The 25,255-nt window shown below is 45.0% G+C and overlaps 1 pseudogene; it reads right to left on the bottom strand.

Moving 5' to 3' along the window:
* Nucleotides 1-21,198: 21,198 nt before the first annotated feature.
* LOC101418719 (mitochondrial protein C2orf69 pseudogene) lies at nt 21,199-22,353 on the bottom strand (annotated as a pseudogene).
* Between the last annotated feature and the right edge of the window lie 2,902 nt (nt 22,354-25,255).

Here is a 25,255-nt window from a genome sequence, read left to right as displayed (position 1 = left end):
ATGTCAGCTCTGCGTGTGTGGTGCCACTGCCCCTGCACTTTCTTTTGAGTTGGGTGGCTCTCCTTACAGGGTGCACTCCTTAAGCATGGGGCTCCCCTATGTAGGGGACACCCCTGCATGGCTCAGCACTCCTTGCGCGCATCAGCACTGCGCCTGGGCCAGCTCACCACTTGGGTCAGGAGACCCTGGGTTTGAACCCTGGACCTCTATCCGTTGAGCCAAATCCACTTCCCTTCCTCTATTCTTAAAACCCAATTCCAGGAAGCAGACTTGGCCCAGTGGTTAGGGCGTCCATCTACCACACGGGAGGTCCGCGGTTCAAACCCCGGGCCAACTTGACCCGTGTGGAGCTGGCCCATGTGCAGTGCTAATGCGTGCAAGGAGTGCCGTGCCACGCAGGGGTGTCCCCCACGTAGGGGAGCCCTACGCACAAGGAGTGCGCCCCATAAGGAGAGCCGCCCAGCGTGAAAGAAAGTGCAGCCTGCCCAGGAATGGTGCCACACACACGGAGAGCTGACACAACAAGATGACGCAACAAAAAGAAACACAGATTCCCATGCCGCTGATAACAACAGAAGTGGACAAAGAAGAACACGCAGCGAATAGACATAGAGAACAGACAACTGGGGAGGGGGGAAGGGAGAGAAATAAATAAATAAATAAATCTTTAAAAGAAAAAAAAAACCAATTCCCCTCTCTTTCCTTCTCTCCCCTTCTGGGTGTCCCTTTGTGCACAGTCCCCTGTACTGCTTTTTCTTTCTTCCATGCCTCCTGCCCCACTCACATCCAGACACTCAAGTTTTAACCTTTTACATCGTGTTTTAACCAAAATCCTTCCTTTTCTCACCTGTGCTTTGCTTTTCTCCCCACACTACATAGCTAGCAGACTGGCAGCATCTGCTCAGCAAGTTCTCTTTGAAGAGTCCCCCCCCACACACTTTTAATGTACATACAGACTTTTTATAATGCCATTTCAATTTTAAAAAGCCTTCCCTGAGGGGTCCTCCTTGGCCCTCTGTCCTTCTCACTCAACACCCCTTTCTGTGGTTTGGGGAATACCGCCAGAGGCTGGGTGACCTTCACATCAGAAGCTGCAGCCGCACCTGTCCCCAGCGTTGCAGACTTCCATAGCGGACTGCCAGCGGGTCACCCCCGTGGCCCAGCCAGCCCCAAAGAGGACTCACTGTCTTTCTCCCAAACCTGGTCCCAACCTCCTTTTTCCTCTAGATTAGTGAATGACACCACTACCCAGCTGTTTGACCTAGAAACCCGTCCTGGCGCCCCCATGTCCAGTCAGGTTCTGCTGTGGCTCCTTCTAGACAGAGCTTGAGTCAATCTCACATCCACGGGTACCCAATGAATCCTCGCTGGAGTGAATCCTAACCTGACCAACTGAGGCTTCCAGCTTCTCTTTGGGGTACCACTTAAACAGGCTGCCCCTATGTCTCCCAGCCTCCCCTCTTGCTTTTCAGATCCATCCCCCATGCTGTGGCCACAGCCAACTTTTAAAAGTGCAAATCTGATGGTGCCCCTTCTGCCTGACCACCTTCAACGCATCTCACGGCCTCCAGGCTAAAGCCCAGGTGTTGAACGTGACCTTCCAGACCTCCACTCCCTGCTCCTTCCCTCCTTTCCACCAGGAACGCTGAGCTCCAGCAGCCGTGAATCACATGCAGTTTTCTCATCCATTCAGTGGGCACACTAACTAATACTCCACCCAGACTTTCATTTGTGTGGTCCCACCTGCCTGCAGGGCTTTCCTTTTTCTCTTTGGTTAATTCCAACTGCATCTTAAGAATGTCCCTAAGCATCTCTTCCTGCTGGAATACACACATCCTTTATTTGCCCCTGTGGTACAAATCGGAGATGCGGCTTTCTCCTTTCCTGTTGTGATGCAGTCGAGGCAAACATACCATCATTTAGAGAACCATTTTGCTATTTTTCTTCTGCTAGGTTATTTTTGTTTTTTCTCTCTTATAATTGGTGCTGAACGTTTCTGGGTGTAAAGCTGTCTTTTTCCATACTTAGAATTATTTCCTTGGGCTAGATTTGCAAAAGTAGAATGACTATGGATAAACATGTCCTAGTCTCTAAATACTTTGCCAACTCACCTTCCCAAACAGGCAGTCGCACCTGCTCTGTAAGTGAGGATACGGTCCATTCTAGAAGTCGGCCTCCCACTTGGGTCTCCCGGGGGTGGAGAAGGAAGAGTGAAATGTGATTTTGGCAACAGAGCCGGGTTGCTGTTTTAGAAATAACAAACCCATTGAAGAAAGAATTAGATCCCCATTTAGACCAAGTCAAAATGGAGCACTGAGAAGCAAATGAGAAGGGAAATGTCTAAGGCCCTAATTGAGTGACTGCTTGAATCCCTACTCGCTGGGAAATAAGATCGATTTTATTACATCAAATGGATGCATCTTGAGGGATGTTTTAGGTGAGAGCAGAAGACCCGATTTGGTGAGTTTCGAATTTCTTTCAGATTTACATTTAGGGTTTTCGGGCAACCTCCCACCCCATAGCATTTGAATTCACTTACCGAGAGCAAAATCCAACTGGATGTAAAAAGAGACTTTAAAAAGCTTATTTTTAAAATCCTCATAAGGTGTTTTGGACATCAAATAGCTCTTAAAAACCACGGCAGTACTTTCATGATTTAAGTGTAAATGATTCTGAAACATATGGATTACATTTTCCTCAAATTTCTCCTGGTTTTAAAAGTGAAAGGCAGAGAAACTGTAGACTGGCTGGCTGGTTTGGAGATTCAACTCATAGGCAATGTGAGAAGAACATCTTTTCACACAGTTGAGGATCTCAGATTTATCAAGCGGTTCCTGACTTGGGCAGCATCCCATCCAGAAGGTAGAGGGGATCACTGCCGAGGGAGTAAAGAGGGGGCGCTCAGAGGGGGCAACCCAGGCAGCTAGTGAGGAAGTGTCCTGGTTGGCTGATGTTAAGTTTCTATTTTACGGGGAGGGGTCTGGCAAAGTGGGGAGCAGCCATACATTGATGAGTGTGCTATCAGTCAGATCAGCCTGCCCCACCTGAGACCTCTCTCTATCAGACTAAAGTGAGTTTCATCACCAAGTGTTGCTTTTCAGCAACCCTGTACGGTGTGTTCTGTTTTCTTGAAACCCCCCAGCAGGTCAATTGTTTTTGTCTTCTGGACAAGCCGTTCGTGGAATTGCCCCGCAATGCCCGACACAACTTAACAGCAAATAGCCTGGGTCCAGGGACTGGGATGCAACTTGCTGGATTTCTGGAGAGGGGGGTGGTAGGAGACCCTCAAAGGACTGTTTCGTTTAAATCCTAAGGAATCTTTGAGTTGGGGTTCCTGTTTGGCCATAAAAAGGATTGAAAGTGGCCATTTCCATGCTTTGATGAGTGAATCAAAATTTTGTAAATTGCTTGTCAGAAATACACATCCCCAGGCCTTCTGAATTAAAAGGTCTGCCCCAGAATCTGTGTTTTTAACAGGTTTCCAGCCACCAGGTTGGGGTAACCACTGGTCTAGACGATGGTTCCTTCCCTCTTGGCCCTATTGGCATTTAGGGCTGGATCACTCTTTGTTGTAGGGCTTGTCCTGTGCCCAGCAGATGGTGAGCAGCATCCCCGGCCCCTACCTACTAGGTACAAGTAGCACCGAACCCCAGGCTGTGACAGCCAAAAATGTCTCAACATTGTCAAATGTCCCGTAGGGGCACAGTTGTCCCTGGGTGAGAACCTCTGGTCTAGATGACCTTAGAAAGGCCATCCATTCAGAGAAGGTATCATTTTCTGCTGGCATGTGTGTATGCGTGTGTGCATATCCCCACTGGGTGTGAATGGAAGAAAAACCAAGCCTGGGAAGCGAGGAAGGTCGGGGTGATACCACGTGCTTTGTGCTTCTGTACCCTCCGCTTTGCCTAATGTTCTTTACATTTTCACTCTTCCTGTGTGTGGGGATTGGTTCTTGTTCCTAATTCTTCATGCCCTCCATATAATGGCGTTATACTTCCCACCCTTCCTGGGGCTTCAGAGTTGTGGGGTGACCTTCCCAACCTTGACGTCAGGCTTGGCCACGTGACTTGCTCTGACTAATGAGATGCTAGGGGTTGTGAGCAAAATAGAGGCTTTAGAAGGGGTAGCTCGACGCCACGCATCCCACAAACAGCCGCTGCCCTTCCAGCCCCAGAAGAACCCGCAGAGGGCAGACCTGAGCCCAGTGGCAAGCCTGGGCCCGGGGCCAAGCCTGACTCAGCTGAGCTCAGCCTGGATGGCTGAACCACACAGACCTGCAGATCCGCCAGTGTGAAAAGGAATGCTTGTGGTTGTGAGCCTCTGAGATTGCGCAGTTGTTTGTTACATGGCATAAAGCAAAAACAAAACAACTGATTGATACAACATGTGTCAGCACCTGAGAATTTCCAGCAGGAGACAGTTTGGCACATGGGCTAAGAACTCAAGGGAGCAAGCCCCATCTCAATTCAAGCCCCAGGTGTACCACTGTGTAGCAAGCTGCTTAACCATCCTGGGCTCTCATCTATTCAATGAGCATTCAAAATAATACTGGAGCCTCAGTTTCCTCCTCTGTTACGTGTTTATATAATGGTAGTGCTGTATGGCTTTGTGAGGGTTAAATGAGATGTGTGTAAATTGTTTAGCTTCAGTGCCTGGCACAAGGTAAGCATGTGATGTATATGAGCTAATCATATATTGTTATGCTAAAAATTAAAGGGCATGGAATGTTGCAGATTTCCCTCCCTCCCTCCTTTTATCCTCCTATTTCTCTTTTCCTACCCCAGACGTAGACTGGAAGTCTATTATATGCCAAACCCCATGCTTGGGTGAAGGGGACCAGGTTCCTACAAAGAGTTAATCCCCCAAGTAACCAGGAGCTAAATAAATTCTGCCCTGCAAACGCACCCCAATCATCATTAGTCACGGCTCGTTGGCTGAGGCTCCTCCCGGGGCTTATCTCCCTGGCTTCTGTCCTCGGCCAGGCGGCCATATTTCACGATCTGAAAACAGGTGACCCCGGGGTCAGGGAAATGAAAGTCCCGTTCAACAGGTCTGCCCCGACGGGGCCCAGGGAGGAGGGCGAGGGTCAGTCCAGCAGCTCTGTCGCTGCCAGGGTAGCCCCGAAGCACGTGCTGCAGAGGCCCGGGGCGTGAGTCCCGCTCTCCAGGGTCAGACCTGGGAGAGGATCAGGGCCGCCATCAGCCTGAGCTTCGCCCTCCGTGAAGCAGGCCGGGGCCGGCCCCTGTGTCGTCCCTGAGGTTCCCAGGAGCCCACCCCTGCTGTTGAGGGGATGGTGCTTGCACTGGGGATGCCGTGGTGAAAGAAGGGGTCGAGAGGATTCCTGCCCACGTGGGGCTTACGTTCCGGGGAGGTCAGGGCCCCCCATTCGGGCCCCACCAAAGCAGGCTGCAGTGAGATGGCACAGGGCCACCAGGCAGAGCAGGGAGCGGGGGGAGGCATCAGCGGCCCAGGCGCTGCCCCTGCAGTGGCAGGAGATCCCAGAGCAGGGCACCGGGAGGCCAAGTGTCTTGCCCAGGAGAACTGGAGCCAGAACCCAGTTCTGTCCACTTCCTGCAGCTTGGGAAGCACAATGGCATAGCGGTTAGGAGCGCAGGCCTTCTCGACCCCATTCCCACTTCTACCAGGCACGGGTGAGCACAAAGCTGCTCTTTAGTCCCTCTGTGCCTTCGCTTCCTCATCTGGTTCCTATGCGTTCCTCAAATATTAAATGAGTTAATATTTGCAAGGGGCTTGGAACAATTCTTAGCTTAGCATAAATTCTCAGTAAGTTCCCATTATCATTTTAATCCAGTGAGTTCCAAAGGGTGTTCTCCTCATTACATTACCTGCGGAATTCACATTCTCAGGCTTCTCTCCAGACCTGCTGAATCAGAAACTCCAGGGTGGGGTTCAGCAATTTGGGTTTTAGCACCCCGCACCCAGGTGATCCTGATGCATGTTTGAGAGCTCGCTTTCCCCAGAATACAGCTGAAATCATTTTGGGAGTAAGTACAGATCTGCCCCTGAAGCATGATTTAAAGTATCAGAAAAATTTCTGCCTCCAGCTCTTTCCTCTTGGCATGAGAGCTTCATTTCTTTGTGTTAAAATTTGGCTCCTGGTTCAAATGCAAAGATTCCTCTCTGGGGTGAACAGGAAAGCCATGTGTGGCTCACACTTCAGTAAAAATTAGCCAGTGGGGTGAAATTTAGTTGATAACAGGTTCTATTTGAGGAGAAAATGGAAGAGGTTCAGAATTTGGGCACTGTTGGGAGAAGCAGCTCTGGGGAATGGAAGATGGTGGTAGAAAAGAAGGTAGAATATCAAGGATGGACCTCAGGTAGATCATCATTCTTTATTGGGTTAATGAGATCATTTAGACCAATCTGAATCCAATGAGGGAAACAACAACTAACAAACAAGCAAAAAACACCCAAGGGTTCTCCAAAGCAGAGGGAATTTAATACAAGGCTTTGGTTGTGCAGTTGACAGAAGACCTGGGAAGCCAAGAGAGCGTGAGGTGACTCAGAGACTAGCAGCATTGTGAAGCTGCTACTGCCCTTAGGAATGGAAGAACAGAGGGCAGGGATGGAACCATCCAGAAGGAGCTGGACCCATGGTGAGTGAGGGCTGTTTGGTAGGAGGAGGGAGGGAGGGGGAGATTGTCATTATTCAAAGCTGGGGCTACAGAGAAGACTCAGTCACTGTTGGAGCTGCCATGGAAAGGAGGGAGGGAGGGAAGAAGGAGAGAGAGAGATAGAGACAGAGAGACACAGGGAGAGAGAGATACTCCGGCTTCTCCTTCTTCCCCATCTTCTAGTCTCCCACCAAGGTCTCCCAATGGCTGCAGGGCAAAGAAGCCTGGGAAATATAGTTCCCTGAGATACAGCGCTGCTGGAAGAAAAGGCAGGAACAGCTCAGAGTCCATACAGGCCACTGACCTGCACACCAGTTACCATCTATCGTATGCTTTTGATGGATCAGGAACATGCTGAGGGCTTTATGCACAGTATCTGGTGCATTCTGCTGGGTGGATTTTTGCCAGCCCCGTCCTATTAATTTCTCAGAGTCACTCAGCTGGTAAATGGCCATGTCAGTGGGCAGCACCCTTGATGGGCTCTCTCTGGAGCATGTGTTGCCTGTTGGATAAGGAGCTGTGTCTAAGGGGATGGCTTATTTGTTCAGTGAAGACCTCCTAAGGGCCTGGGGTGTTGTCTTCAGAAAGCCCCGCCTCTACTGCAGTAGACTACTCAGGAGGCTCATTCAAAAGGAATTGCTACTGCAAAGATTTGTTTGAGAGAGAAAGGAGGAAGCGTGGAGGCCAGATTTGGGAAAATAAACTCCCTTTTGATATTCTAGATATCTCAAGTGTGGGGGTGAGCAGATCAAAGGACTCTAAAAACTCAGGACAGGAATTTTAAAAACAAACCAACCAACAAAAAACCAAACAGGTTTTTGATGCTGGTGTCTTGAACTGAAGCCCCAGGAAGTAAGCACACAGAGAAGCTCAGTCATGAGGAAATAGAGAAGCCCCAGGAGGAGGAACAGGCCACATACCTGATAGTCTACAGCTGACCTTGTGGAGAGGGGCAAAGCCTAGAGAGCCTCATAGTCTACAGCTGACCTTGTGGAGAAAACAGGAGCTGAGCCCAGAGGAACCCAGGAAGCCTGAACCCTCGCAGATGTCGGCAGCCACCTTGCTCCAACACATGAAAATAGACTGTGGTGAGGGAGGTAACTTTATCCACATGGGAGAAAGAGAAGGTTTGAGGCGCACCCCTAGAGGTCTCCCTACAAGCATCTTTTCTACTACACGTGTCTTTCTGCTATGAACTCATCAGTCAGGTAGGAAGTGAAATTGTTTTCCATACTTGGCTTGCCGTCGTTGGAATAATGCCGTCATCATGTGGAACTAGCACTGTACGCGGAGGAAAAGCATTCTGTGTGTGGACCATAGCGACGTGCGTGCGTGCACGTGTGTGTTTGAATTGAGGGGGCCTGCCCTTTTTTGTTGCTATCAGTAGTTGTAAACAGCTGCTGTAAATTATTTTGATGGTCCTGAAACTTGCTGACTAGAGGCTGGCCTTACATGCTGCGGTGGTCTGTCCCCCGGAAAGCATGCTCTTAACCCGTTCCCGTGGGTGGGGCCCATTGTAAGTAGGACATTTTGACGAAGCTACTTCATTTAAGGTGGGGCCCACCTCGTTCAGGATGGGTCTTAGTGTCTTAATCCGCCTACGGAGTCCTTTATACATGGAATGAAGAGAGAGACAGACAGACAGAGACAGTGTCACGGAACCTGAATCTGGAAGCAACCAAACCCAGCAGAGAAAGGAGAGATTAGCAGATGCTGCCACATGGCGGAGTCCAGGAGGGCCAGCAGCCAGTCTTCGGGAAGAAGGCATTGCCTTGATGGTGACTTGATTTGGACATTTTTCTCAGTCTCAAAACTGTAAGCTAATAAATTCCCCTTGTTCAGCCAACCCATTTCAGCATCTGCTTTCAGCAGCCTTGCAAACAAAAACACATGCTAACTCGTACTTCTCGGAGATGTTTAGCTTGGTTTTTGTCAGTATGGATGAACCACTTACTCATTCTTTCAGTGAGCCCCTCTTAGGCATGGGCACTTGCCCCAAGTCCTGGGGACACAGTTGTGGACAGCGCTGTGGGCGTCTGCTTTGTGCAGTTGAGTCAAGTGCATGTCCTTATTTTTCAGTTTGTAGCAACAAAACACACTTAGAGCTGTGGGAAGATCTTTACTGCAGAAGGTCGAGCAGAAGGAGTCGTTACATAGTGCTCAGTCTGCCCTCTGGAGTCACCAACGAATATTTTTATAGTTCTGTTTTCGATAACACAAAGGCACTTGAAATGGCAAATAGTGAATGCAGCAGAAGGACATGAATTCCCTCTCCGTGGTGCAGTGGCCCCTGGAAGGTCCATCTCATCTCCTGGTTTCCTTCCAGGTGGGAGATCTGGCTCTTCGTAGACCGGAAGTCAGGGTTCCTCCCGCACGCCGAGGAGCCTGTCCCACGCTCGTTGCTCTCTCCCGTGTACTTAGCCCCCAGCCCCAAGAGCCAGCCCCTGGGTCTCTTGGTAAGTGGGCTGCCCCACCTGCCAGAACCCACTTGGCCTGAATTTCCAGAGAGCAGAAATTCCCCAGGGGAGTGGGGGAGTCATTGGAGGCAGGGCCTGGGCATCTGCATTTCTAACCAGCTCCTAGGGGATGCCAAGGCCGCCGCCAGGGAAGAGTAAAAGCAAAGCGTAGCCTGGGGCCTGATACCTACGAGATGCTCAATAGTTACAGCTGCTCTTATTATTGTTATTGTGGCTATTTTTCTCAGCATAGTTAGCCCCAGGTGACAGTCATGAGGCAAGTCCCTGGCAAGAATGTGAAATAAATATGTGTGTGTAAGGACATTATAGGAGAACTCTATACTTTCACTGTATTCTTCTGTAAATCTAAAATGTCTCTAAAAATATAGTTTATTATTATTATTAAAAAAAACACAAAAGAACTCTGGGGTGAGAATCAGGAGGCCAAGAATGGGTGAACCCCCCTCCCTGCCACCCCCCACTCAGTTGATATGATAACAATAGCTAATTTATTGAACAAAATCCATGCTAGGCCCTGTGCTTTGTTTTTATCTCATCTAATCCTTGTCTTATCCCTGGGAGGTGGGTAGTGTCATTAATCTCATTTTGCATATGAGGAAACTGAGGCTCCAGGAGGCAAGTCCATCTAGAAAAGAGCAGCTGGGGCTACAAACTCAGGCCTTTGACGGCCAAGTGCGGACCCTGAGCTATTTGCCCACAGAAAAGGTCTGTGACCAGCAGCAGCCACGGCAACCCACTGGGCCAGGAGTAGCATGGGGGCAATGTCTGGGCATCCCTTGCGTCTTAGCCAGTGCCTGATGCGGGCTAGTGGCTCAGAAAATATGCAAATACATGCCTACATACATACCTATTTACTGTAAACAAACAGGCAAAGAACGAGAGGGTAGATGGACACATGCACTAATCTGCCCCTGTCAATACCTAGCCACACTCTGTTCTCCTGCTGGCATTCCTGGGCTCCGCTCACACCTTGGTCTGCAGGAGAAGGAATTCTGGTCGCCCGCCCATCTGTGTCTGGGGAACCCGCGTCCCCCATCATGAAGCCTGGACTTTATCCTCCCTCCAGCCGAGAAGGTCGCCAACTGAGGGAGGGACCCTCAGGGCTTCGGCAGGAAACTTCCACGTGGGGATGATCAGAAGCCCCTCTGAGCAGTCATCACCCCCAATTCACTCCTGAACCTCATTTTGGGTGCACATACGTCCAGGGGATGCCCGGCATCCTTTCTGGCTGCCGGGCCTCTGAATCGCCTCCCGAGGTTTAGGGAGCCCCCCTCCCTCCAGCCGACGGCTACCAGGAGAGGCAGAGACCACCTCCCTCTGCAGGAGCTGAATGTGAGATTCATGCTGACAGGGGACCCAGGGACTTCCCATAAGCTGCACCCAGGTTAACCCAGGCCTGGGAGAAGAGACGCAAGCTCAGGGACCGTGGCGTTCCATCCGCTCTCCCCTTCCCTCTGTCTTGGCTGGAGCAGGGGCTGCAAGATGGGATTCTAAGGCCAAAGGGCAGCCACGCGGCCGAAGCCCCATGCTCAACCAGGGGCAGCACGGTCCTCAGTAGGTCAGTCCTGACTCGGGGGCTCACCCCTGTTTGCTTAGCCACTAGGCTGATTTTCTAGCCACCCCAACAATTTCAGAGCTCGGTTTATCAACTCCTTTTCCGGTTAAATCATCCAGGCTTGCCTTCAGTGGCTTTGAGCCAAGAGCTCTGCTTGTTGGAGTCAGGATCCTGATTTGCACAGGTAAGGGTTGCAAGTTACTAAAACTTTTTTAAAAAGTGTGCTTCCTTGTGCGGCAGACCTGGAGATGCGCTGCCCACGTCTTCCTCCCAGGCCCGGGGAGCACCTCGGCCTCTGCTGTGAAGAGCTGCTGTGCCCAAGGCCACCCCTCCCCGGGCGGCTCACAGCCCGCGACTGAGCAAGGAGGAGGCACAAAGGCCCAGGCATTTTGCTCCAACATTCGACACTGTGACCGGTAATACTTGTTCCAGAGATTTCCCTGGGTTGGCCAAGGCTTTGTTCAATTTCTTTCTCCGTCCTCTTGATCCCTAATAAACATCTTACACCTCATATTTTGTCTCAGCTTCTGCTTTTGAAGACACCTGTTAAGACTCTTCCCTGACCCTATGGAGTGTCCTGTTCCCCAGTGAGGGTGGTGGAGATCTTTCTGGAGAAGAGCCCATGTTTAAGTCCTTTCTATGAGAAGCTTGAGTTAGAATACAAGCTCCACAGGGCAGAAGAGCTGGGGTATTGTTTGCTGATACAGACCCCCTACCCAGAAGGTGCTTGGCCCTGGGACGTCCTCAGGCAGGAGTTGTGGAATGTCTGGATGTGTTTCCTATCTCTTCATTTCTTTTCTATAATCCCAAAATAGGGACTGTAAGATCTACCTCCCAGGGTTAGCATGAAAATGCAGTTAAAGTCGTGAAAGGTGTGTTCTCTGGCAGGCTGCTTAAATTCTCCCTTGTTATTCTTACCTGTAAAATAACAATCACCGTACGTGGGTCTTGGGGTTGTGGAAAGCAAATCATGCCATGCGGGTAGTGAAGGACGAGTAAGTGCTCGCAGGGGCCGCCCTCCCTCCTTTCTCTCCCCAGCCCCTGTCATCGCCATCACGGCCACACACCAGCACCTTTAGGTGGGCAGCTTCTGGGGCCAAGGGCAATTCGGGGTCTTCAGCGGCACCTGGTAAATCGACAATTGAATCTGCATCTTATCAGCCAAGCAATGGCCTCTTCCATCTCAGCCTCTCAGAACCTGGGACCAGCGTCCAGGGCATCGAGGACACTTTCCCTTAAGAACTACTAAGGTGTGTCCCAGGGACCCAAAAATCTGGTAGGGTTCCTTGGGGTCAGGACTGGGGGTTATGCTTTCGGTCTCCGCCAGCCCTGGCAGGTGGATTAGGATGGGGATGGGGTGGGGGGAGGGGGCCCGGGGAGGACGACATGGAGACCCCAAGGGCCCGGGGCCTTCCCCACCACCTCTGGGAGCAGAGATGGGTCCTGGCAGGGACGCAGCCCTCCCCTAAGTGGCGAATCCTGAACATTGCCGCGCGGCCCAGTAAATCCAGCTCTTGGAAGCCAGACTTTTACAAGATAATTTGAGAGGTGGGACATAACCAGGCTGGCTCCAAACGTTCCCCCTGGGAGAGTTCAGCGGGAAACCCATCTCGCTCAGGGCTTGCTCAGCAATCCCTTGTTTGTGGCAATATGCATTACAGGAAATTTTTGTATAAGGCATTAGAGTGGAGGCAATTTAGGACATTTGATCATCTTACCTCTCCAACTTTCTAATGCCCCCACCCATGGACGCTTCTCCATCGTCCTCCATTCTTCAGTCATTGCATTTCAGCTGGACGGGAAGGCTGATAACAGCTAAGTTACATTGCACACAGGTGCGGGCCTCTTCTGTGCTGGACAGCTGCCGTGGCCATGGCTTCCTCAGCCAGGGCATGCGGTCCACCCAGCCTGGCGTCTAGGGGACGGAGGGTCATCTCTTCACATCCTCCCTCTCCCAAGGAAATTTGGGCCCCTCTGGAGGCTTATAAAGATGTCTCGCAGAATTCCCTCGGCTTGATTTGTTCTGTGCTCTATCAGTGGGTCTAGTTCGCCGGTCCTTGGAGGGAGGTGTTAGTCACCTGGGGCAGCTGTGCACTCTGCTAAGGCGAACAGCGATGGAAACATTGACAAACAGTGAACACCACAATCCCAGCCCCTGCACCCACTGTGCTGGCTGCTTGCCGCGCTCTCCCTTCGTCCACATGCCATCTTGGCAGTAAAATTCAGGCCACGGGAGCCTGACCGTTTGCCTTCTGCCTCCACTATTTAGTAGCTGTGGGGCCTGAGGCTAACAACTTGAGCACTCTGTGCCTCGGTTTTCTTGTCTGGAAAACGGGAAAGATAAGATGGCCCACTTTGTAGGCTTGTGGGTATTTAGGGTGTTGCCTATTGGCTTCGCTTTCTCACAACAGCCGTGTTGGATAATAGCAGAACAAAGCCCTTCATGTGCTGGAAGTTTGGACCATGGGATGAGTTATCCGGTAGGAATCCTTTGGGCTTCATCTAATGGCTTAAACTAGAAGGGATATTTATCCTTAACTAAAATAAGACCAGGTTAAACAGGTTGGAACAGCATCTTATCAATAGCATTAAAGTCCTGGTCTCAGCTGTTCCTAGCATGTTGGCTTTCATTCTCTTCTCTCCTCTCAATTGCAAGGTGGCTGCCACAGCTCTAGACATCACATCCACCCCTACTAAGCAGGAAGGATAGAGCAGGAACAAAAACTCTCATTGAAAAGCTCTGTCTTCTTATCCTTCTCAGAAGGGGACCACATAGCAATCCCTGCTTTAAATATATTGCAGGGACAGATGCAGGACATTCTATATTCTGACATAAACCTCTGAGTGGACTGGGGGAGAATGTAAACTACAATATAAACTACAATCCATGCGGTGTAGCAGTGCTCGAAAATCTATTCATCAAATGTAATGAATGTGCCACACTGATAAAGAGGTTGTTGATGTGGGAGGATTGGGGTGGGGGTGGGGAGTGGGATATATGGGAACTTCTTACACATTTTTTTTCCTTCTTTGTTTTCTTTTAAATATTACATTAAAAAAATATGAGGTCCCCATGTACCCCCCACCCTCCTCACCCCACTTCTCCCACATCAACAATCTTTTCCATTATCTTGGCACATTCACTGCACCTGGTGAATATATTTTGGAGCACTGCTGCACCACATGGACAGTGGTCTATATTGTAGTCTACACTCTCCCCAGTCCACCCAGTGGGCCACGGCAGGACCCACAATGTCCAGCATCTGTCCCTGCAGCACTACACAGGACAACTCCGAAGCCTGAAAATGCCCCCACATCATATCTCTTCTTCCCTCTCCCTACCATCAGCAGCTATGATGACCACTTTCTCCACATCAATGCTGCAATTTCTTCCCTTACTAACAACAGTTCCACAGCAGAACACCAGTAAGTCCACTCTAATCCATACTCTATTCCTCCATCCTGTGGACCCTGGGATGGTTATGTACAGTCCCCCTCTACATCAAGAGGGGGCTTAGATTCCACATGGATGATGGATGCAATTCTCCTGCTTGCAGTTGTAGGCACTCTTGGCTCTCTGGTGTGGTGGTTGACCATCTTCACCTCCCTGTTTGCTGACCTGGGTAAGTCCCATTAACCAGAGGGTAGGAGTTGCAAGTCTGCTGAGGCTCAGGGTCTGGCTGTCACACAGACAGTCCAGAGATTCAGGTCTCCTGAGTATACAACAACCCCAACGCCAACCACAGGTCTGGTAAAAGTAACAGAAGAGGCATGTGTAGAAAGATCATATGAGTCCAACTCCATCACACTCAGGAACACAAATTCTAAAGTAGGGCCAACTGACATGGCACTGAATTCCAGAGCCATCTACCATGACCATAGAACCTGTGGGTCTCCGTAACCCTCAGGAGAACCAGTACCTGAATTTCTATCTACTTTGGCTGTCTCTGGTACCCTGCTGAGGCATGCATAAGCATGACCTCTGTGATGACATTCCAACTCTTTTTTTGGAGACTCATAGCCATATAAACTCATTTGTCCTTTCCATTTCCCCTTTTATCAAAGGTCAAAAAGCAGTTTTTAACAGCTGATATTACATGTAGGCTGAGATATTCTGCTGGTCTAAGTTGACCCTTTTATTCAAGGTCTTTTTCTAGTTACATCATCAGCTGGTGATCAGTAGTAATCCCTTGGCACCAGGGAGGCTCATACCCGGGGGTCATATCCCATGCTGGGGGGAAGGCAATGCATTTACATGCTGAGTTTGGCTTAGAAAGTGACCACATTTGAGCAACATGGAGGCTCTCAGGCACCCTGCAGCTCTAGGCCTAGTTCATATTTCAGGCACACAGGCTCATAATCAGAGCCATCAGTATCAAGGGCTCATTATTGGACCATCCATCTTTATTGGTCTTTGCCACTGCACTTGGGGGATTGTTGCTGTTCCATTGGGGAATGTGATAGAGCTCCCCTGGCTAGGAACTCAGCACTCCCTCAGTTGTCATTTTAAACTGAAACCACCATGAAAATATCCAAACATTTTTATGTGCCCTGTATACATGCCCTGAAGAACTTCCCTCCCAACCATGTGCCCCCTATCAATAACACCCCACACCAGTGTTCCTCCCTGCCATAGTTGAACCTCTCTGTAGTCCAAAACTTTAAAAAGGAAGCCTAATATACTGTCAGGTTCCATTAATAGTAAAATGAAAAAAAAAAAAGTAAAATGGAATATAGTGATGGATTTAAAGGTTAGATATAGAATACATAGTAATTTAGAAAATTTAAATAAAGGGAAAATAAATTGGGGTATCAAAAAATGAAAAAAATGAAACATGTAAAAAGATCATTGCTGGGGAAGGGACAAAGGGTTTGATGTTGGATATGTGGGAGTACCATAAATTGTATATGTGAATTACTGTGATCTAAAACTTATGTGAAGACAAACTTAATAATTAGGTAAAAAAGAAAGGATGAAGACACTGAGGAAGAAATGGAAGAAATTTCCTTGCCACTGTACATACAGGGCAACACCCATAGCAGTGATGAAAGGCAAAATATCAAAAACAAAGCTTTTTCATTTTTTTCATTTTTTGATACACCAATTTATTTTTTCTTTACAGTTAGTTTTTGGAGAAACCACCAAACTGTCCTCCAGAATGACTGGATCCTTCATCATTCCCACCAGCAGTGGATGAGTGTTCCCATTCCTCCACATTCTCTCCAGCACTTGTAGTCTTCTGATTTTTTGATAGCTGCCAGTCTTATGGGAGTAAGATGGTATCTCATTGTTTTGATTTGCATTTCCTTAGCAGCTAGTGATTTTGAGCATTTTTTTTTCATGTATTTTTTAGCCATTTGTATATCTTCTTTGGAGAGGTGTCTGTTCAAATCTTATCCCCATTTTTAAAATGGGCTGTTTGCCTTTTTATTTTTGAGATATAGGAGTTCTTTATATATGCAGGATATAAGTCTCCTATCAGATATATGGTTACCAAATAATTTCTCCCATTGTGTAGGCTCTCTTTTCACTTTCTTGACAAACTCCTTTGAGGTGCAGAAAGCTTTAATTTTGAGGAAGTCCCATTTATCTGTTTGTTCTTTTGCTGCTCGTGCTTTTGATGTGAAGTTCATGAAGCTGTTTCCTATTACAAGGTCCTGTAGATGCTTCCCTACATTGCTTTCCAACGTCTTTATGGTCTTGGCTCTTGTATTTAGGTCTTTGATCCATCTTGAGTTGATTTTTGTATAAAGTGTGAGTTGGTAATCCTCTTTCATTCTTTTACATATGGATATCCAGTTCTCCAGGCACCATTTATTGAAGAGGCCATTCTTTCCCAGTTGAGAGGGTTTGGTGGCCTGGTCGAATATCATATGGTTGTATATATCAGGATCTATATCAGAACTCTCCATTTGGTTCCATTGGCCAGTGTGTCTATCCTTGTGCCAATACCATGCCATTTTTACTACTGTAGCTTTGTAGTATGTTTTGAAGTCAGGTAGTATGATTCCTCCAATTTCATTTTTCTCTTTCAATATGTCTTGGCTATTCAGGGCCTCTTTCCTTTCCAAATAAATTTCATAGTTAGTTTCTCTAGTTCATCAAAGAATGCTGTGTTGATTTTTATTGGGATTGCATTGAATCTGTAGATCAGTTTTGGTAGTATAAACATCTTAATAATATCCATGAACAGGGAATATTCTTCCATTTATTTAGGTCTTCTTTGATTTCATTGAACAGTGTTATGTAGTTTTCTGTGTATATGTCTTTTATATCTTTAGTTAAATTTATTCCTAGGTATTTGATTTTTTAAATTAATATTGTAAATGGTATTTGTTTCTTGATTTCCTCCTCAGATTGTCATTATTGGTGTACAGAAATGCTACTGATTTTTGCACATTGATCTTGTAACCTGTGACTTTACTGAACTCATTTATAAGTTCTAGAAGCTTTGTTGTAGACTTCTCAGGGTTTTCTACATATAGGATCATATCATCTGCAAATAGTAAAATTTTGACTTCTTCCTTTCCAATTTGGATGCATTTTATATCTGGTTCTTGCCTTAGTGCTCGATCAAGTACTTCTAAGACTATGTTAAATAGAAGGGGTGATAGTGGGCATCCTTGCCTTGTTCCTGATCTTAGAGGGAAAGACTTTAGGATTTCACCATTATAAATGATGTTAGCTGTGGGGGTTTTTTGTTTTTTATATTTTAATTCAAGAATATTTTTGTTTTCAACCTTGCCTCATTTTGCTGCAATGGTAGTTCCAGGTGCTCAGTGAGTTATTCTTTTTTAAAATTTATTTTGTCTTTATTTTTTTTAACATTACATTAAAAAAATGTGAGGTCCCCATATACCCCTCTCTAACCCCACTCCTCCCTCCATAACAACAACCTCCTCCATCATCATGAGACATTCATTGCACTTGGTGAATACATCTCTGAGCACTGCTGCACCCCACGGTCAATGGTCCACACCATAGCCCAGTGGGCCATGGGAGGACATACAATGTTCAGTAACTGTCCCTGCAGCACCACCAGGACAACTCCAACCCCTGAAAATGCCCCCACATCACATTTCTTCCTCCCACTCCCTACCCCCAGCAGCCACCATGGCCACTTTCTCCACACCAATGCCACATTTTCTTCAATTACTAATCACAATAGTTCATGAATAGAATATCAGTAAGTCTACTCTAATCCATACTCTATTTCTCCATCCTGTGGCCCTTAGAATGGTTGTGTCCACTCCACATCTATATCAAGAGGGGGCTTAGATTCCACATGGATGCTGGATGCAATCCTCCTGCTTTCAGTTGTAGGCACTCTTGGCTCCCTGGTGTGGTGGTTGACCTTTCTCTCCTCCATGTTAGCTGAGTGGGATAAGTCCCATAAACGAGAGTGTAGGAGTTGCAAGTCTGTTGAGGCTCAGGGCCTGGCTATCACTTGGTCAGTCCAGAGATTCAGGTCCCCTGGATATACACTAAACCCCAGAACCAACTACAGATCCTGTAAAAGTAATAGGAGAGGCTTGTGAAAAAAGATCACATCTGAGTCCAGCTCCATCACACAGAAACACAAACTCCAAAGTAGAGCCAACTAACATGGCACTGAACTCCATCTTCCATGATCATAGAACCTGTGGGTCTCTGTAGCCCTCAGAAGAACCAATATCTGAGGTTGTATCTACTTTATCTGTCTATGGGACTTTGCTGAGGTGTGCATAAGGGCAACCACTCTGATAATCTCCCAGCTCTTTTTGGAGACTCATAGCCATATAAACTCGTTTGTATTTTCCATTTCCCCCTTTGATTCAGGTCAAAAAGCATTTCTAACTCCTGGTATTATATGTAGACTGAGATATTCTGCTGGTCCAAGTTGACCCTTTTATTCAAGGTCATTTTCTAGTTACATCATCAGCTGGTACTTGGTAGTAATCCCTTGGCACCGGGGAGGCTCATCCCCGGGAGTCATGTCCCTTTCTGGGGGGAAGGCAACACATTTACATGTTGAGTTTGGCTTCGAGACTGGCCACATTTGAGCAACACAGAGGCTCTCAGGAGGTAACTCTTAGGCACCCTGCAGCTCTAGGCCTTGTTCTTATTTCAGGTGCACAGGCTTACAAGCATAGTCATTAGTATCAAGGGCTCATTGTTGGACCTTCCTTCTTTTTTGGTCTTTGCCGTTGCTTTGGGGGATTGTTGCTGTTCCTTCAGGGACTGTGATAGGGCTCCCCTGTCTAGGAACTCAGCACTCCCTCAGTTGTTGTTTTTAATTGTAACCACTATGAAAATATCCAAACATTTTTATGTACCCTGGATATATGCCCTGTAGAACTCCCTGCCAACCATGTGTCCCCTGTCAGTAACATCCCACACCAGTATTCCTCCCCTGCCATTGTTGAACCTCTCTGTGATCCAAAACTTCTTCAAAAATGAAACCCAATATATTGCCATGTTCCATTAATAAGTGATGCGTTTAAAGGTTAGATATAGAATACATATTAATTTAGAAAAATTAAGGTAAAAATAAATTGGGATATCAAGAAATTAAAAAATGCAAAAACTTTGTTTTTGATGTTTTGCCTTCCATCACTGCAATAAGTGTTGCCCTGTATGCAAATTGGCAAGGCAACTTCTTCTGTCTTTTCCTCAGTGTCTATGTCCTTTCTTTTTTTTTTTCCTAATTATTAAACTTGTCTTCACAAAAGTTTTAGACCACAGTAATTCATATATACAATATACAGTATGAGTTATTCTTAACACTGATTCAACATATAATGATTATAACTTAGCATTCACATGACTGTGGATAGCTGAAGAACCTAGATTTTTAAATATCGGATTTTTTATGAATCCTGCTGAGTCCCACGTCTTTCATTTCAGTTCCCTCCTCAGCAACTCAGTTACTTTACATTAGGTACATGTAAATTTAGCCAAGAATTATTAAACAAATGGAAAACATCCATTCAAGAAATCATGGTGTTTAAGGCAAAATAATAAACAAAAGGCTGGAATCAGGCTGACTTGTTTTCTTGATGGGAATTTTTGGTCTCAAAAGAAATAGGAAGTTAAAGCAATACAAAACTACTTTGTTTTAAAAAAACTAATTAGACAATATTCTAAAGTTTATTAAAATTAAGTGTTAAAACACACACAAAAAAGGATGTTATTTTTAGCCTTTGATAGGTAAGAGTTCTTTTTCATGAGTGAATATTTGGAATGCATTTATAGAGTTATTAAAATACAGTTCTGGGAAGAAACTAAGAAATTAACATTTTTATTCTATATATTGTTTTATATATATAGATCTTCTGGGTTATTAAGATACTAATCTTCATTGTCTTATTTTTCTTCAGTCCTGAAGCAGCATGTTACTTTTCTGCTTAGTTACTTTATGACTTGCAAAAGACATTCATTAATAAACAGTAAAAAAGGGACTGCTCACTTGTATTGTAATCACAAAGTTATGTTTCAATATTGGTTGACATTCATTAGATCTTGGTTTCTCAAATTATATTTATCTAGGTCAAGAAAAAACGGGCAGAAGGAAACTACCCAAATTATGTAGCAATGTTAAGCAAATTCAGTTTTTGAGCCAAAATTAAATTATTTGTGTCTTCGAACTTTCCCCTGTAACTTTTCTCATAGGAATATAATTTTGCTTTGGGCCAAAGAGAGCTGTTTTCTTTTGGCAGAGGGAATCATGCTTCTGGAGAAACACTAACTTAGATCTGAGGAATCTGTCTCCTTTTCAACAGAGAACTAACAAATAGCCCATTATGTATTTATTTTACCCAAGATAATCGCTTTCAAAAGATAGAATGAAAAGATCTGAAATCTGCTCTGTAGTATAACTTTACCCAATATACATAATTATGCTCGATTTAAATGAATGGCTAAGGTTCAACACCTCAAAATGTCTTATACAAAAGTCATCAATTAAAAATTAAGCCACCATGCTTAAGTGTGATATGTTTGTAAAAACCCACTTTAACTATTACATTCTTGGACATTGGAAACAAATATATCTGGACTCAGGAGAAAAAAAGTACTTGGTAACATTTTAAAGAGTGAGTCCATGAGTTTACAAAACATAAGAGACATGGTACAGTTACTCCAAAATTATGGAAAACATCAGTGTGACTTTGCTTTGTTTGAAAAGAAATAGTGTTTCCACTCAAAAGTTTTGAGTGCCAAAATAGATAATTACTGTTATAGTGTCACCTAAATTAGCTTAAAACATTCAGAAAATCAACAATAAAAATTTTTGTTGCCTTTTATAAGGACTATACTCTAACTTTTATTTTTAAGGGTCTTATATCTCCTCATCACCATGTTTTAAGATTTCAAATTAACTGTCATTCACAGTCCAAATTAAAAATTGTTCATATGCACAAGCAACTTTAGGAATGTGTGCATCGTCCCACCCCCAACTGATGATGCATCTATTGAATTAAATCTCATCTGAATTTGTGACAAAGTGCTTATGCTCTTCCACTCAACGAGAACTTTGATATTCTTGCAGTCTCAAAATGCTTTATGAACCCTGAAGTGATTCTTTATAGAAAGAGCTTCCTTTGCAAAATGAATTTGGCTGGTCACCTGCATACCAAAATCCCCAAGTATCTGAACAAATTTCTTGTGCTCTTTTCCAATCTAAGATCTCACTGGATCGCGTACTTGTTAAGGTGTTACATGGGTGTGAATGACAATTTCTGTGTGTGACAATTCTTTCAAGACTTCTGGACAAGTAACCCAAGTATTGCTTCCTCCAGAATGACCTCCAGCCAGCCAGTACATGGTTCTTATGCTTTTGACAATGGTACCTATGTTCTCGTCTTTCTTGGCTTCTTTCAATTCAAAGAGCAACTGGTTCAAAACAACACAACCTTTACTGAATCCAATCAAAGTAAAAGATGCACCATTTAGTGATGGTGGTTAAAAACTCATGACAGACTCATCAGATTTTTCACAGGTGCTCTCTTTCTCTACCTGACAACCATTAGTAGTGTAAGAACTGGATCTACAATTAGATGTTTTGGAATCCTTATTTGAAGCATTCACATTCTTCTTTGATAGCAAACTGTTTTGAATTAAGTTAAAAGCACTAACTAATAACAATATAAAGGTGCTTGAAAGCACCAAAGTCAGTATTGTGCTCTGGGGCACCAAACATGTTGCTTTTCACAAAATTGTCATAGCAGCTGAATTTGTGCCAATGCATTCAGGAACACTTTATCACCCAAATATAACTACTGGGGAACGGATGAACTAGAATGGTGGCAATGTTTTCTAGACTCCAGTTTTCCCACTGGTAATTCTCAGGATGATGAGTTATAATTTCATGATAATTCTGCACATCCCTGGGGAAACAGAGGAAGTAGTGCTGGGACGGCGGTTGCAGCTCCTCCTTCTCACAGTCCCCAAGGCCCTGCGGCTCCTGTCCCTCTCCTGCCGCCACCAGCAGAAGCAACTTGTTGCTACATTGCAGGTCAGCTCCAGGCACCAAGGACAGCCGCAGGCACTGGTGGCAGTGCCTCTTGGTCGAGGGGTGCCTCACACACCGCTACTGCTACCTAGGTTCATGGTTCCGGCCTCAGGGCCGTACACGGCTCCTTGAATTACGAGCTGTGGCAGCAAGAGCAGCAGTGGTGGCAACCACAGCTGCCTGAACCCTCACATGAGTCACCACCCCGAGAGCCGAGAGCTGTTCGGGGTGAGGTTGGGGTGGAGGTCCTGAGAGAGAGAGTTCAGTGGCCCGCCGTTGGGTTTTTCATATATCATGTTCAGAAAGTTTCCTCCCATTCTGATCTTTTGCAGTGCTTTTATCAAGAAAGGGTGCTGTATTTTGTCAAATGCTTTTTCTGCATCTGTAGATATGATTGTGTGATTTTTTTCCTTCAATCTGTTTATATGGTGTTTTACATTGATTTTCTTATGTTGAACCATCCTTGCATACCAGTAATGACTCCCACTTAGTCATGGTGTATAATTCATTTAATGTGTTGTTGAATACGATTAGCAAGTATTTTATTGAGGATTTTCGTGTCTAGGTTCATTAGAGAGATTGGTCTGTAATCTTCCTTTCTTGTGGTGTCTTCGTTTGGCTTTGGTACTAGAGTAATGTTGGGATCATATAGAAAGAGGCAATGTTCTTTCTGTTTTGATTTTTTAGAAGAGTTTCAGCAAGATTGGTGTTAGTTCTTTCTGGAATGTTTGGTAGAATTCACCTGTGAAGCCGTCTGGCCCTGGGCTCTTCTTAGTTGGGAGGTTTTTAATGACTGATTCTATCTCTTTCCTTGTGAGTGGTTTGTTGAGATCGTCAATTTCTTCTTTCATCAATGTAGGCTGCTTATGTGTTTCTAGGAATTTGTCCATTTCCTCTAAATTGTCCTTCTTGTTGGAATACAGTTTTTCAAAGTATCCTCTTATGTTAGTCTTTATTTCTGTGGGGTCAGTGGTGACATCGTTCTCGTTTCTTATTTTGTGGATTTGCATCTTCTCTCTTTTTTTCTTTGTTAGTCTAGCTAAGGGTTTGTCAATTTTATTGATCTTCTCAAAGGACCAGCTCTTGGTTTTGTTTATTTTTTCAAGTGCTTTCTTATTTTCTAGTTCATTTAGTTCTGCTCTGATCTTTGTTATTTCTTTCTTTCTTCTTCCTTTGGGTTTAGTTTGTTGTTTTTTTACTAATTCCTCCAAGTTTGCAGTTAGTTCTTTGATTTTAGCTCTTCTTTTTTTATGTATGAATTTATGGCTATAATTTCCCTCTCAGTACTGCTTTTGCTGCATCCCATAAGTTTGGATATGTTGTGTTATCATTTTCATTAGTTTCAAGGTAGTTATTAATTTCTTTTGAGATTTCCTCCTTGACCCACTCTTTTTCTAAGAGTGTGTTGTTTAACTTCCAAATCTTGGTGCCAAATCTGGGTCTCTGGCCCTTGCAGATTTCCAGTTTCATTCCACTGTGGTCAGAGAAATTATTTTGTATGATTTCTATCTTTCTGAATTCATTGAGACTTTTTCTGTGGCCTAGCATGTGGTCTATCTTGGAGAATGATCCATGTGCACTTGAGAAGAATGTATATCCTGCTGTATTTGGGTATAATGTTCTGTATATGTCTATTAGGTCCAGCTCCTCTAATATATTGTTCAAAGTCTTTGTTTCTTTATTGATTCTCTTTTGAGATGTTCTGTCCAAAGTTGATGGTGGTATATTAAAGCCCCCCACTATAATTGTAGAGGCATCTATTCTTCCACTTAGTTTTTCCATTGTTTGCCTCACGTATTTGGAGGCACCCTTGTTAGGAGCATAAATGTTTATAATTGTTCTTTCTTCTTGAAAGATTATCTCTTTCACTAATATGTAGTATCCATCTTTGTCTCTCACAATTGTTTTGCATTTAAAGTCTATTTTGTCTGATATTAATATAGCTGCTCCTGCCCTTTTTTGGTTATTGTTTATCTGAAAGATTGTTTTCTAGCCATTCACTTTCAACCTCCTTGCATCCCTGGGTAGAAGATATGTTTCTTGTAGACAACATATAGATGGTCATATTTCCTTATTCAATCTTCCAATCTGAGTCTCTTGACAAGTGAGTTTAATCCACTGACAGTCAGTGTTATTACTTTCAAGGAATTACTTATATTAGCCATATTTTCTTTGGATTTGTGTTTGTCATATTTTGTTTGATTTTTTTCCCTGTTTTTGACTTTTTAGTTGCTCTTACACTCTCCTCCAACTCTGTCTCTCTTGTTTTTTTCTTTCTTCCTGCAGAACTCCCTTTAGTATTTCTCAAAGGGCAGGATTCTTACTTGGCATTCTTGTTAGTTTCTGTTTACCTGTGAATATTTTGAACTCTCCATCATTTTTGAATGCTAACTTTGCTGGATAGAGTATTCTTGGTCGGAAATTTTTTTCTTTTAATACCTTGACTATGTCATACCACCGCCTTCTTGCCTCCATGGTTTCAGACGAGAAATCAGCACTTAATCTTATGGAGCCTCCTTTGCATGTGATGGTTCTCTTTTCTCTTGCTGCTTTTCGTGTTTTCTCTTTGTCTTGAGCATTGGATAATTTGACAAGTATATGTCTTGGGGTAGGCCTATTGGGATTTATGCTATTTGGGGTGCATTGTGCTCCCTGGACACGTGCATTCATCTCCCTCAATAGGTTTGGGAAGTTTTCAACCATTATTTCCTCCAACACTCCTTCTGCCCCCTTTCCCTTCTCTTCTCCTTCTGTGATGCCTATAATGCATATGTTTGCACGTTTTGCATTGTCATTCAGGTCCCTAAGTCCAGGTCGGATTTTTTCTATCTTTTTATCAACCAGTTCTACTATCTGTTTGATTTCAGATGTACTGTCTTCCACATCACTAATTCTCTCCTCTGCCTATTCAAGTCTGCTGTTATTTGCTGAGAGTGTATTATTGATTTCTTGAATTGTGCTATTCATCACCATCATATCCATTATCTTTTTGTGTATGATTGCAATTTCTTCTGTATTCTCTCCAAGTGTTTTCTTCATATTCTTAACCTCTTCCTTCACTTCCTCAAATTGGTCCCTAATATATGTTTTGAGAGC

The sequence above is a fragment of the Dasypus novemcinctus genome, chromosome 19 (genome assembly GCF_030445035.2).
Source record: "Dasypus novemcinctus isolate mDasNov1 chromosome 19, mDasNov1.1.hap2, whole genome shotgun sequence".
In the NCBI taxonomy this organism is placed as follows: Eukaryota; Metazoa; Chordata; class Mammalia; order Cingulata; family Dasypodidae; genus Dasypus; species Dasypus novemcinctus.
Note: the sequence above shows the minus strand (reverse complement) of the source record. Positions and strands in the feature narration are given on the sequence as shown.